This window comes from Bos taurus, chromosome 9 (genome assembly GCF_002263795.3).
Source record: "Bos taurus isolate L1 Dominette 01449 registration number 42190680 breed Hereford chromosome 9, ARS-UCD2.0, whole genome shotgun sequence".
Classification (NCBI taxonomy): domain Eukaryota; kingdom Metazoa; phylum Chordata; class Mammalia; order Artiodactyla; family Bovidae; genus Bos; species Bos taurus.
In genome coordinates this window covers 19,500,467-19,515,669 of record NC_037336.1, presented here as the reverse complement: position 1 = coordinate 19,515,669, position 15,203 = coordinate 19,500,467, and the positions used below count along the sequence as shown (strand labels likewise).

Here is a 15,203-nt window from a genome sequence, read left to right as displayed (position 1 = left end):
AATGCGGGCGTATATCAGAGCCGTGGAGTGTGGTGACATTTATGACACTGCAGCTCTGCTCTGTGATTAGACACTGGTAATTCAGAGGTTAGCCTATGGGCCAGGGGTGATGCCAGCATCTTCTAAGTGGCATCGTGGTCATTGCAAAGCTTGCAATAAGAATAACAAATAATATCTGGTTTTGCAAACTGCACCTCCATTCTCTGTAGCATCACGTAAGTCGGTAGTTTGGGAGGAAGGTCTAGTCTGTGTCAGGCCCCCAACCCACGGGTGGGAGGAGGGGAGGATGAAGAAATAAAGAATCGGAGGAGGTAACGGAAAAAGATCGGAGAAGACAATGGCATCCCACTCCAGTACTCTTGCCTGGAAAATTCCGTGGACGGCAGAGCCTGGTAGGCTGCAGTCCATGGGGTCGCTAAGAGTCAGACACGACTGAGCGGCTTCTCTTTCACTTTTCACTTTCACGCATTGGAGAAGGAAATGGCAACCCACTCCAGTACTCTTGCCTGGAGAATCCCAGGGACGGGGGAGCCTTGTGGGCTTCCATTTATGGCACGCACAGAGTCGGACACGACTGAAGCGACTTAGCAGCAGCAGCAGCAACGGAAAAAGATAAAAGTCACAGAAACTAGGTGTGTTCATCCGAGTTCTCCACAAAGGGTTAAATTCGGTCTGGTAAAAAGAGCAATTTGTGAACTTCATCTTATTTAAGTTTTCAGTCAGTTGATAAAAGTGGACTTCAGGACTTCCCTGTTGGTCCGGTGGTTAAGACTCCACGCTTCCCTCTGTATCCGGTGCAGGTTCTATCCCTGGTCAGGGAACAGAGATCGCACATGCCTTGCAGCATGGTCAAAAATATGCATAAATAAATAAAAATTAAAAGGTTAAAAAAAGACCCTTGACTTTATAGCCTTCAGGTCAAGGTATATCTATGTTTTTTAATCCCAAATTCCAAACAAAGGAGAGACCAACCAATTCAGAGTCTCAAGTGGGAGGTATACTTTACCGTGAAGCTGTAAAGTTTTCTCAGAACTGCAAGAAAAGTGATTTATCCCAAGGACGTTTGGGATAGCTGAGTTCCAGTACCACTGCATCCTGTTTCTGAACATTTGGATCCAGACAAACCCCGTCATCTTGAGACAGTTCTTACCTTTAGCAAATGTATCAACTAGTGAACCATCAGGCAAGAGCCACAGCCGATCTTTGAACTGCCAGGAGGGACCCTGAACCCAAAGTGCTACAGCCTGGCCCCTCTACTCCTAAGACCTGCACTTACAGGGCTGGTTACCACTCCATGAAGAGCTCAGTCACTGTCATGCCCTCTGACTGTATCTGCTCTTTCTTGCTCTGAATTACAGTTTCATTTTCTCAATGGCAGCCTTGCTTTTGCTTTTCATCAGATGGGACAAATTCCAGATCCTGTAGAAAGTCTTTTGCATTAAGCAAGGTCTTCAGTGAGATGTAGCTGGCTGAGTTAGGATGACAGGTGCACGAGATCCTTTCTTCTGGTCTGGGGGAAGTCTGGCTTGAGCACTTGGCCTCAGAGTTGACCATGGTCAGGAATCTGAGTCTTATGGGCAGAGGCATCCTGCTTTGTTACAGGTTTTCTGTGGTCTCCTGGGAGTGGTGGTGTGGAGTCAGTTTTGAAGCCTTCTTTTTCTTCTTCTCTGACTCCTTCCTAGTTGTATATGTTGCAGGCAGCTGGGAAATGTTACTTGGTAACACAGGATCCACAGATATTTGGACTAGTTAACTCTTCAGGTACATTTCAGTCTTCTCTGGCCTTTACAGATGGAAGAATTGCAGAGAGATTCTTGCAAACAGTTGATTGTGCTTCGGATTCTCCTTTCTCCCCTGGTAACAAGATCTTGAGTCACAGTTAACTTTAGCATCCCACAAACACCTCTGTTTTAGGCCAGTTATATCATCATCTAGATCGATTTTCTTCTTTTTTATAATTTTATTTGTCTATTTATTTGTTTTTGATGTGCTGCGTCTTCCTTGCTGCACAGGCTTTTTCTCTAGCTTCGGCCAGGGGGCTGCTCTCTAGTTGCAGTGGGAGGGCTTCTCATTGCAGTGGCTTCTCATGCTGCAGAGCACAGGCTCTGGGCTATGGGGCTTCAGCAGTTGCCGCACGTGGGCTCAATAGTTGTGGCCCACAGGATTGGTTTTTCCGAGGTATGTGGGATCTTCTCGGATCAGGGATTGAACTCATGTCTCCTGCATTGGTAGGCAGATTCTTTACCCCTGAGCCACCAGGAAGGCCCCTAGATCAGTCTTGATTGGAGATCTTTTCTTAGCCTTAATTTTGACTTTGAAGTAATATTTTCCACAGGCTTAGCTTTGGATAAAAACCTAACCTGTTCTGATTCTACAATTCATACACTGGACCCATCTCATGTACCCATTTTTTTTTTAAGGGTGAGAAAAATGATTGCTTGGATTACAATGTTTTTAAATTGAAGTATGGTTGATTTACAAATATTGTGTTAGTTTCAGGTATACAGTGAAGTGACTCAGTTATATATATGGATAACTGAATATATACATTCTTTTTCAGATTCTTTTCCCTTTTAGGTTATTACAAGATATTGAGTAGAGTTCCTTGTGCTATACAGTAGGTCCTTGTTGGTTATGTTTTATATATAGTAGTGTGTATCTGTTTGGAGAAGGTGATGGCACCCCACTCCAGTACTCTTGCCTGGAAAATCCCATGGATGGAGGAGCCTGGTGGGCTGCAGTCCATGGGGTTGTGAAGAGTCGGACACGACTGAGCAACTTCACTTTCACTTTTCACTTTCATGCATTGGAGGAGGAAATGGCAACCCACTCCAGTGTTCTTGCCTGGAGAATCCCAGGGAGTGGAGAGCCTGGTGGGCTTTCGTCTATGGGGTTGCACAGAGTCAGACACTACTGACATGACTTAGCAGCAGCAGCAGTGTGTATCTGTTAATCCCAAACTCCAATTTGACCCTCTGCCCTCCCTTTCCCTTTTGGTAACCATAAGTTTGTTTTCTATGTCTGTGGGTTTCTCCCTGTTTTGTAAATAAGTTCATTTGTATCTTTTTTTGAAGATTCTACATATAAGTGATATCACATGATATTTGTCTTTCCCTGTCTGACTTGTTTCACTTAGTATGGTAATCTCTAGGTCCACCCATGGAATGGCATGATTTCATTCTTTTTTTCTGTGGGTTGATCTCTATGAAGACGACACATTCTTCATCTTCAATTCATAGCTCCTTTGCTTGTGCTGAAACCTTATTTGCTACTCAAGTAACTTGAGCAGATCTCCAAAGACTTATTTCTAGGGGGCACTTGTGCCTACATTCACCAGTGTTTCACCATGTTTCATCCATGTTTCACCATGGATATCCAAGTTCATTTTCCAATCGGATTTTCTAACCACAGCAGTGTTTTCGGTGGCTGCATTAGGACACAAACAGCAAGATGAGGGGAGCGCACATTGTAAAGTGGAAATAAGATAGGATCCAGTGTGTGGGATTCTCTGGGTTGGTTTCCTTTCCAGTCTCCCAAGCCACACAGTTGGTGTCGGTATTCTTGGGCTGCTAGAAGGCCTGCCAGTCGCTTTGTCTGCCTCCAGTGTCCCTTCCTGGGTGTTCTACTATTGCAGAAGGCTGAGCACATGTGTATCCCGCAGTCACCGGCACTTCAATGAAGCAGCAGCACTAACAGTTGTCTGCGCCCATGATGGCAGCTGGGGCTCCCAGCACCCCACACTGTGAGATAATCGTACTGGGCCCTCTCGCCCTTGATGTCTTTTGTACAGGAGCAGTGTCCAAAGTGCCTAACTGCCGTCATAATCACCTTCATTAAGAGGGCTTCTCCAAAGATTTCACACATTGTCAGTCTACAATTGGCCTCTGGATTACCTGCTCACATTCACCCAAACCGGCTTCTCTCACAATCTTGCCCATCTTAATGAAGACAGTTAGCCCTCTAAACTTGGAGTTTGCCTCTGTGGATGTAAGCAGCTACAGATTGAAAGTATTCAGAAAAAAAAAATCCAGAAAGTTCCAAAAAGCAAAACTTGAATTTGTCACACTCTGGTAACTACTTGCATAGCATTTACATTATATTAAGTATTTCAAGTAACCTAGAGATGTTTTAAAGTATACAGAAGGATGTGTGTAGCTTAAATGCAAATAGTATGCTGTTTTACATGAGGAATTTGAGCATCCTTGGATTTTGGTATTCAGAGGGTGGGGGTCGGGGAGCTGGAACTGATCCCCCCAAATGAGAATAACTGTAGTCCTGCTCGGGTGATGAGGCGCTTTACCAGAGTTATCCTTCATTTTTCTCTTTTTCCCATCCTGTATCCAACCCAGCCAGAAATCCTTTCTGGTCCAAACCAGTCATCTCTGGGGAGGATTTCTGTAATCTTATGTGATTTTCCCATTTGTATTTCTAGTGTCCCTCCCAGACTCAACACACACATGGTTTAGTGTGTGTGTTAAACTACAGCCAGAGGATCCTTTTAAAAGGCAATGTGGATTCTGATACTCTTTTGTGACAACACTCTAAATGCACTGACCAATCCAAAGTCCTCCCTAGGGTCTCCATGCCCCACATGCTTGTTCCCCTGGGTGTCTCTCTGACACAATTCACACACTCAACTCCTCGCTCACTCTGCTTGACACACTGCCTGGTCCTCGCACATCCCCTGCCTGCATCTGCCCTTGTACAAGCCTGCCCTGGATCCCTTGCACCTGCTCTTCCCACTGCCTGGAGCTTCTGCCTCTAGACAGCCCAAGGCTGGCCCCTCAATTCACTCCCTTCTCTCCTATAGAGAGCTCTACCTGGAATGTCACTCCCATCACCTCATCCTTGTCTTTTATCATAGCATTTATGGTGATCCAGTTTCATATTATGTATTTTTATTCATTTATTTATTGCCTCTGCCTAATAAACTAGGACCCATGAGAGCAGGAGCTGTTTTGTTGTCTGCAGGATCACCACACTGAGACAATGCTTGGCATCTAATATGTGCTTCATATGTATTTGCTGAAGAAATGGCAAAGTGGAACTTAAGACAAACTGTCCTGATTTCTCTGCTTTGTTTTACCCAAGGACAATTCTGCCAAAGGTAAGGATAATCCAGTGCGCAAATAACGTGGAGGTCCATTATCAGAAATTGACTGTAATTTGGACTCAAGTCCTGTTGCGTCCCTCTGTGGCTCCCTGTTCAGTTCAGATCAGTCGCTCAGTCGTGTCCGACTCTTTGCGACCCCATGAATTGCATCACGCTGGGCCTCCCTGTCCATCACCAACTCCCAGAGTTCACCCAAACTCATGTGCATTGAATCGGTGATGCCATCCAGCCATCTCATCCTCTGTTGTCCCCTTCTCCTCCTGCACCCAACCCCTCCCAGCATCAGGGTTTTTTCCAATGAGTCAATTCTTTGCATGAGTTGTTGTAATAACATTTTATAATAGTCTGCCAGGTGAAACTTTAAACTCTAAATTCTTTCCCTCTAGAGTCTCGGAGTAACAGTCCCAGGCCTGGGCATGCAGAGGATGTGCAGGAGGTGATTTACTGGAATGGCATATATGCCTGGGACTGGCACAGTGATGTCAATGTCATATTTGCTAAATTATGTTGCTAATGAGGGCTTTCCAGGGAGTCTCAATGACAGACTCCTCATTTACTTCCAGAGCTGCAAACTCAACTCCAACAGCCCCTGAAACAAGCTTGGCAACATAAAGGCATAAATCCCTCTTCCACTGAGCAAAGAAATTATGTCATGACTCATGTTTACCCCGTGTAATAGCAAATGAAGGTGAGCATTTATTATTTACTTACTTGGGTTCTTTCAGGTTTTTAAATCATTCTAGTTGGACTATAAAGCTTTATCAACTGTCTTAGACTGACCTACATAGCAGAGTGGAGGAATTTTTTAGTGGCAGTTAGAAAGCTTAGATTTGTTAGCGACGTGTAAACTTGTGGAAGCAGCTTGTCTCCCTTCTGTCCCTTTTTATAATGGAGGATAATATCGTTGAAAACTTCCCCAAATCCCATTTTCAGGAAATAACAAGTCTCATCAGCTTCCCCTTCTACAGCAAAAGAAACAGACAACTCAAAATATAAATAGAAAATATATTTATGGAATAAGATTTGTCTGTGTACAAATGTACAAATGTATGTGTAAAGAGTATGTGTCTCTCAAATTGTTTGTCAGTATTTGTAAGTTTCCTGCATTTCTTCATGCATCTAACACATAAATATTTATTGAGCATCTATTATGTTCCACTTCCTTTGCTAAATAGAGCCAGGGCTAAGCCATGCAGAGGACAGGTAGGAATGTACACATGCATTGCTTTTATCAATTAAGTTACAAGAATATGTTTTCTCTGACAAAAATCTGCTTGAGTTTGATAAAAGTTTGAGGGGAAGATAGAAGGGGTTATCAATATTTCAAGAAAAGTCTTATAAACCAACAACTGTAACAAACTGGATAGTTGTGTTGTATCTACATGACCACTGCAGAATCAGATGGCAGAAGTTCAGAAAATATTTGCAGCTTTTGAAACTAGTCTCTGATACTCCTCTTAATAGCATTTATTTCGTATCTGTGGTTTGTTTTGTAAATCTCTTCCGGAGGTTCTAGGGACCTACTGACCTCCCCATTGCCAGAGCTTCCAGTACCCAGAGCAGGGCCTAGCAGCTCAGGAATGATGAGGTCGAAGGTCCCATGCCTTCTGGAGGAAATGTTTACCATGCTTGTTTGGAAAGCAATTTGTAAGTATGCATTCTCCACCTCACATGACATTTGTGGAAAAACTTCAGACTTGGCCTTAAAAAAAAGGAAAAGAATTTGAAAAAGAACAGACACGTGTATCTGAACATGTATTTGAAAAGACACCAAATCACTTTGCTGTACATGTGAAATGAACACATTGTTAATCAACTATGTGTGTGTGTGTGTGTTAGTTGCTCAGTCATGTCCAACTCTTTGTAACCCCATGGATTGTAGCCCGCCAGGCTCCTCTGTCCATGGAATTCTCCAGGCAAGAATACTGGAGTGGGTTGCCATTCCCTTCTCCAGGGGATCTTCCCAACCTAGGGATCAAACCCAGGCCACCTACATTGCAGGCAGGTTCTTTACCATCTGAGCCACATAATCAACTATACTCCAATATAAAATTTAAAAAATAATAAAAACAAAGATATTGATCAAGAACCTCCAATTCCCCTTTCTGTATCTTTTTCCTTCTTAAAGATACCTCCTAAGTTTCCTGGAACTTCATGTGCTTTGTCCACAGGCAAATCTGTTTCTAGGAGGTGATCTGGCTAGAGTCAGTCACACCAAAGTTCAAATGTCTGATGTGACTTTCTCCTTTTCCATAGACATTTACACTAACAAGACTCATCACTTCAGTCAAGTAGAATCATGTCTGAACTTCTTCCTTTACCACCTATTAATTGGAGATTTAGAGTGACTTTCAGCTCTGGTGTTCTGTGGTTCAACATGAAGCGGGCAGGCAGGAGGGAACATTGCAGGTAAAATTCTTTGTGGAAGACCCTGTTCTCAATTAGGGTGATTTTCCTTAGAAGTATTTCCTTAAAGTAGACTTCCCAGTTGGCTCTAGTGGTAAAGAACCCGCCTACCCATGCAGGAGACCTAAGAGAGGTGGGTGCCATCCCTGCGTGGGGAACATCCCCTGGAGAAGGAAACAGCAACCCACTCCAGTATTCTTGCATGGAGAATCCCATGGACAGAGGATGGTCCATAGGTCGCAAATAGTCAGACACAACTAAATCGACTTAGCCTGCATGTATCCTTACAAATAACAAAACACCTAACCACAGTTTAACCAGTAAAGTTACTTAATTACTCATGTAACAGGAAGTCTAGGGGTGGGAGTTTCAGGAGAGTGTCAGCAGTTCAGTACAGTTGGGCTACTGCTTCAGTCCCTCTGATGGGCTTGTCTTCCCATTGTGGTTCCCAAAGGTACCACATGGCTCCAGGCATCATATCCTCACAAAAGTGTTCAAAGAAGGAAGTCGAGGGGAGGGCAAAAGGGTGGACTCATGGGCCCTTCCCCTTCTGTCTGTGAGGAAACTCTCTGAGTCCCCAGCAGGTCCTCTGGAATCACATTGGCCAAGACTGGGTCATTCTGCCACCTCTAGGGGCAAAGAATTGATAGAGATCAATCTTCAGTTATGGGCTTCTCAGGTGGCGCTAGTGGTAAAGAACATGGCTGCCAATGCAGGAGACATAATAGACTCGGGTTCCATCCCTGGGTCAGAAAGATCCCCTGTAGGAGGGCTTGGCCACCCACTCCAGCATTTCTGCCAGGAGAATCCCATGGACAGAAGAGCCTGATGGGCTACAGTCCATGGAATCACAAAGAGTCAGACAAAACTGAAGCAACTTAGCATGCATGCACACCAATCCTGAATTATATTCTAGGGTTAGGCATACTGAAAACTGATCAAAACAGAGTTATTGCTATCAAGGGAGCAAGGGAAAGTGCTGCGGGAAGGCAGTCTAGCCTGGAGGGTGTCCACCACAATCTTGCAACCACATCACCAAGGAGCTCTTCTGAGCAGGTCTATGGCCAGGCTGGAAAATAGGTGAGTCAGACACCTGGACTCTCTCTAATCCCCACAGTCTCCTTTCTTGCAAATGTTCAGGTTAAGAGGGGAGGAGGCTGTGACAGAGAACGGATTGCTGTCGTTGTTCAGTCAGTCGTGTCTGACTCTTTGCGATCCCACGAACTGCAGCACGCCAGGCTTCCCTGCCCTTCACTATCTCCTGGAGTTTGCTCAACGCATGTCCATTGAGTCAATGATGCCATCCAACTATCTCATCCTCTGTTACTCCTTCTCCTCCTGCCTTCAATATTTCCCAGCATCATGGTCTTTTCCAGTGAGTCAGTTCTTCGCATCAGATGGCCAAAGTATTGCAGCTTCAGCTTCAGCATCAGTCCTTCCAATGAATATTCAGGGTTTATTTCCTTTAGGATTGACTGGTGTGATCTCCTTGCTGTCCAAAGGACTCTCAAGAGTCTTCTCCAGCACCATAGTTTGAAAGCATCAAACTTTTAGGCGATGTTCTAAATTAAAAGAGAAGCGAGATGTTGTAGCACTGTGCTCAACTTGCACATATAAGAACTTGCCTGTTCTTATATTTTCTCATATTTTTAGTTCTTTAACTTGAATTTATTCTGCTAAACATCTTCTTTAATCAAATCTGCAAACTTGCTAGAAAAAGCAATAGAGCTTTTTTTTTTTTTTTGGTGAAGCTATCCTCTCTCACTGAAATGGTCCAAAGATGATTATATTCAGTTTTATTTTCAAAATCTCCACTTACCAAAGGCTAGCATGCTAAGAAAACAGATGGTTTGATCTAAAGCTTCTTTTGTTGGAGGCAGGCTAATGTTTTAAACATCATGCCAAGATTTGAGTTGAAATTTTTAAATTGTTGTTTTCCCAGATTAAGCTTGGGACACTATCAAAATTCTTAGACAGTCTTCATGAGGGGAAAGCAAAGTTTGTGCATGAGGGCCAATTTAAGAAAAATAAAAATGTTTAAAAAACACATATTTCCCAATCAAAATGAAAGTAGTTTTATTGATCCCCATGGAGGAAAAAGTCTCTTTTTTAGGACATATGGTACCTATTGCATTCAATAGGAGAATATCAGTTTACAAGTTCTTCCTTTTTTATAAAACAATTTAAGAAAATATTTTTATTATTTACAGTTGTGATTTCCCTTATTTTCCAGCTGCTAAAATATTTATATATTAGCATCACCATAAAGGAGCAAACTTAGATTCATCTTTCTAATCCTTCATCTTTTATAATTGGATAGAGTTTGAGTTCATGAAATCTGCTTATGCACATCATTTTGTGTTACCTTTTAATTCACCTGTCAAAAATATTTTTTCCCATTTACAGATAAGAAAACTGAGATTCAAAAATATAAATAATTTTCCTAAGGTCACAGAATGTTAATGATGTAGTTAAGGCTAAAAATGAGATTGTCATACCCATTGCAACTCTTACTAGTGTCTATCCTATGTCAAGCCCCATTTGACACTGGAAATAAGAAAACAGTAGTAATCAGATCTAACATGTACTGGATGCCAGGCACTGTCCTAAATATTTACATGCATTCCTTCATTTAATCCTCACAAAAACTCTATGAAGTAGGAATTCTTGAATTTCCCACTTTGCAGATGTGGAAACTGAGGTCTAGCGTCTGGGATAAGGTCATATTGCTAGAAATGGGGGCTTGTTGGCTCCTGACCATGTAACAAACACAGACCTGTCTGTGCACAGGTTACGGGAGCTGGTCACAGGTAGGGGCTGGAGCCATGACTGGCTGCCGTGATAGACAGCTGCTCTTTGCACCATCGCTGCATTTTTTTTCATGACTCTCAAGTTGCCATGGTGCAAACCCGACTCAAAGAAGCTGATGCGAAAAGGATGTCTCTGATTCATAGAATCTAGGTGAGGGCTGAACAGCCAGACCACCCACCACGAGAAGGACAACGATGCCGCCGGTCTCAGGCGCCACTGGAACCAGGAACCTCGGTGCTCACTGAGTGTTTGTCATCTCTTGGCTTTGTTTCCTTGTGCCCCGGCTCCATTCTTTTTGCACTACCAATGGTTTTTATCAAATGGTAGGAACCCTAGTCACCAATAGTTTACAAAATTCATCATTTGACTTTCGCTAACAGAGAAGGTCTGACTCTCTTGGGTCTAGTTGGAAAAAAATTCCACTGAAGAGCTCTGATTGGCCTGGCTTATATAAGAAGCCACCCCTGGACCGATCAAATGGAGCTAAGGAGACACATCACATAAGAACATGTAAGAACTAACATGTGTTGTTGTTTTTGTTATTCAGTTGCTCAGTTGTGTCTGATTCTTTGTGACCCCATGGACTGTAGTATGGCAGGCTTCTCTGTCCTTCACTGTCTCCCAGAGTTTGCTCAAACTCATGTCCTTTGAGTCAATGATGCCATCCAACCATTTCATCTTCCGTTGCCCTCTTCTCCTCCTTAATCTCTCCCAGTATCAAGGTCTTTTCCAATGGGCTGGCTCTTCGAATCAAGTGGCCAAAGTACTGAAGCTTCAGCATCAGTCCTTCCAATGAGTATTGAGGGTTGTGCAGTTTGTGCATTTCACAAAATGCCTACCTAAAGGATGTGTGGGATTGAAATCAAGCCAATACTCTGCTCACCAAGCCATGCAGCCTGGAGAAGAGATCTTCCCAGAGGCAGGGTTACCCTATATTTCTCTCAGACACTGGGACTTACCAAGCTGGGCACCCATTGGGTTGGGTCTTTATTTTTTTTAATTGAGCTATAATTGACATATATCATTATGTTAGTTTCAGGTGTAAAATGTAAGGATGTGATACTTACATATCTTGTGAAATGACACCACAATAAGTCTAGTTAATGTCTGCCATAGCTATAAATTTTTTTTCTTGTGATGAGGACTTTTAAGATCTACTCTCTTGGCAACTTCAAATATGCACCATATCAACTATAGTCACCATACTGTACATTACATTCCCTGGACTGACTTACTTTACAACTGGAAGTCTGTACCTTAAAATCCCTTCACCCATTTCAATCTCCCCCACACCCCCCATCCCAGCAACCATCAATATGTTCTCTATGGATGAGCCCTTCTGCCTTTTTTTCACACAAAGGCATTGATTAGGTTTGCGGTTGCCCTTTGTAAAACATGACCGCTCCCAAGGAAATATTGTATTTGTAGATGGAGGAAGAAAAAGCAAGTATTAATTTCAGGACAGAGGAGATATTCAACAGGACAATGAGTGTAAAACTATTTCTATTTCATGTAAATTAAAAAAAAAGCAATTCCACAATTAAGTCATGAAAAAAGATGATAAATAGAGTCTATGATGTGAGCAAAACCCAACTGCCCCTTCAAGGCCTAACAGATCTTGGGGAGTGTCTTGTTACTTTTCTAGGCAAATACATGTCCTCTCTTTGAGAATTCAGAACCTCTCTTGCAATGGATTTCAATTAAACAATTTCATGGTTTTTATATGAAAAGACAGTCTGACATTTCATAGAGATGCCTATTAATCTGATGGTCTCTGCTAGCAAAGTGCTACAGAAAGCAGCTCTGGTTACATTAAAATGGTATTTTAATGCTAGGTTTGTGAAGCTGTAAAAGCTTAATTTTCAATTTTTCCATACTTTTTAAACAAACTTTAGTGATTTCTCATGGATCACAGCAAGGTTTTCTCTGGAATACAGTCATCCCACCTCTACCCAGCAATTCCAGCCAGTTCTCCAAAGCCTTGGTCCTCACGGAGGTAGTTCGACTGGGCGTGTGTCTAATGATGGATGGAACGGGCTGCCCTGGGAGCATGACCAGACTGCCCTATTCAGGGCAGGTCAGTCCCCAAACCATAAGGCCAAGGGTTCTGTGGATTTATTCTGGGATGACCAGTTCCCAACCTATTAGTAATCGTCCCAGAGACAGTCTCAGGAGGGTGAGCTTCACCATCATCATCAGGCAGAGGGCAGCAGAGGAAGAATCTGATATTTCAAGAAGATGAGCAGTTTCATCAGCTGCAGTGTCTCCCCAGCTTAAGCAGATACTGAATTTTAGACTCTCCATGGCCACTTCCATTTTCCTTGGTCCCTTTCTGTTCCTTGTTCTTCCTCCAGTTACCCATCTTGGAGAGTCCACACTCAGGCATCTTTGAGTCACCATCCCCCCGCCCCCCATCACGAGTTCCATTCTGAGTGCACGTCTGTTAAACCCAGTTTGTTCATAAGTCCAACAGAAGTTACCCCGGGTACCCAACTAGCACAATCACAATATACACATGTATACACATTACATACAGACTATAGTACTGTGCTGTAATTGATTTATAATACTTTTCACACAATACATAAAAATCAAAAGTAAACAAAACACTTTTAATCTTATAGTACAGTACCTTGGAAGGTACAGTAGAACAGTACAACAGCTGGCACACGGCGGCTGGCATCCAGTGAACAGACAAGAAAAGCTATGGACTAGAGGAGGAAGAGGAGGTGGGAGGCGGGAGAGCTGAAGGATCGTCAGCAACGGGAGACGGAGGGCAAGCTGCAGTCTCACTCACGCCTGACATTGATGGCACATTGATGGTTCTGGTTCCTTGCTAGAACCAGATGCACATTTGCATCTTTGATAGTTAGCAACTTAAAGGTTCATATGTAGGAGACTTACTGTGCCCACATCATCGTGCCCTTCCCTTCTGCCTCCTCTTGCCTACAGGTCTTTCTTGGTTCAATTAAGTAGTCAGAACCTAGAGAAATGAACAACCATGGAGCATCAGAGGAGGAGGAGAAAGCTGTGCCAAAGCCACCTCGGGGGAAGATGGGCAATACTCACGCTCATGAATCTCCTTCTTGCCTTCACTTCTCTTATGTCTCTATTTGCTTCTCAAGCTTCACTCATCCTCTCTTCTCTGCTTATTCCATCATCTCTCTTTCTTCACCTTCCTATGACCAGACCATCGTTACAGAGTTATTTTGTCAGGAAAGCTAACTGCCTGCTCAGTACATTTCAAATTTGATTATCATTTTCCTAATTAAAACCATATACCCTTCATCCAAAGACTCAAGTGATTCCTTTGGAATATGGGATTGGGGTCTGTGGCCACCATCATTCTGCTGCCTTTGCCCATGTGTGGCATTACTTTGGACCAGCGGAAGTCACATCCACCACTGCTGGCCTGGGGTGGGGGGCAGGTTTAAGGGCCTGAAAAGATAATAGCTTTAAGCAGAGGCCACACAAGGCACATGCCTGCATTAAACATGTAGATAAACAAGAAACAAATGTTCCCTGTTTTATGCCATAGAGGTTTTGGGGCTGTTTGTTACTGCAGCTAATGTTGCAGCCTAGCTGTTACAGAACAGAACCTGATGACAACCATGCAGACAGAATGACATGTTTCCTACTGAGTAATCCTCATGGAAAATTTCCATCTGCAGCATGAAACTGCAGCTTGTGACTCAGAGAGATCAAGAAGGCAGGCCAGTGACAGAGGGTACGTCTGATGCTGAATGTCTTAGTTTTACTCGTGTGTGTTAGTCGCTCAGTCGTGTCCAGCTCTTTGTGATTCCATGGACTGCAGCCTGGAAGCCTTCTTCCTCTGTCCATGGAATTCTCCAGCAAGAATACTGGAGTTGGTAGCCATTCTCTTTTTCAGGGGATCCTCCAGAACCAGGGATCAAACCTGGGTCTCCTACATTGCAGGCAGATTCTTTATCCTCTGAACCATCAGCGAGGCCCTACCCTCATCCCAATAGCAGAAAAGCTCCAGGAATATCCCTGCCTTAGAACCTTAGCCCCAGAGAGAAGGAAAACTTTCTCTCCTAAGTGGCTTACAAAATCTTTATTTCTTATCCAAGGCCTGAGTATTTCCCAAGATGACTGATTCCAGGAGTTTCTTCTCTTTTCAGGAAACTCCATCCTCTCCTTCACATACTGTGATCGGATCTGTGACTCCAACAAGACCATCACACAAATGTACTGGAAAGAAGAATCTAGGCTCTGCTGCAGTAAGAACCCAAGACTTCAGACGGATGGTTCAGGGATCTGAAAAGGTCTTTTGTGTGCTCTGCATGCTGGTATCAGGAAAAGCTTTTTTTTTTTTTGCTCTTTTTTACTTTGGTGTTTTATTATTTCCAAATCTGGCTTATATGCAGGATAACCAGGGCACTGTTAAGGAAAAAAAAAGGAGCTTAAACAGCCTGGCTGATGTGGCCAGTGGGCCCAGCCCCCACGGCTCAGCCCTGGGAGGGAGTCTCGGGGCTGGGAGCCTCTGGGCCCTGCCTGGTTTGTGCGCCTGTGGCCCAGCAGCCACTAGCCTGCCAGGGGCAGGGCAGCAGTGCAGACTGTCCCCTCCTCGCCCCATTCAGCTGGGGTTGCAGCCAGCCTGGTAGGGCAGTGACAGAGCTGACGGTCCTATCCCCAGAGATCTGGTTGCTGCAGATGGACACCAGTACCCCGTGTGTCCTGAGTGAGGGTCAGTCCGGGAGGCCTCAGTTGTGGCCACCCTGCTCATAGGAGCTGCTCTCTGCTGGAGGCTGAGATGTCCGGGAGCCACCAGGAGACAGAGGGTTTCAGCTCATCCTGGTCTGGGCAGAGCACCCGCATGTACAACATTAGCGGTACCTTGTCCAGGTCACTC

General features: G+C 43.9%; 1 pseudogene; it reads right to left on the bottom strand.

The window, feature by feature from the left end:
* Positions 1-976: 976 nt before the first annotated feature.
* Positions 977-3,938, bottom strand: LOC112448152 (parafibromin-like; annotated as a pseudogene).
* Between the last annotated feature and the right edge of the window lie 11,265 nt (positions 3,939-15,203).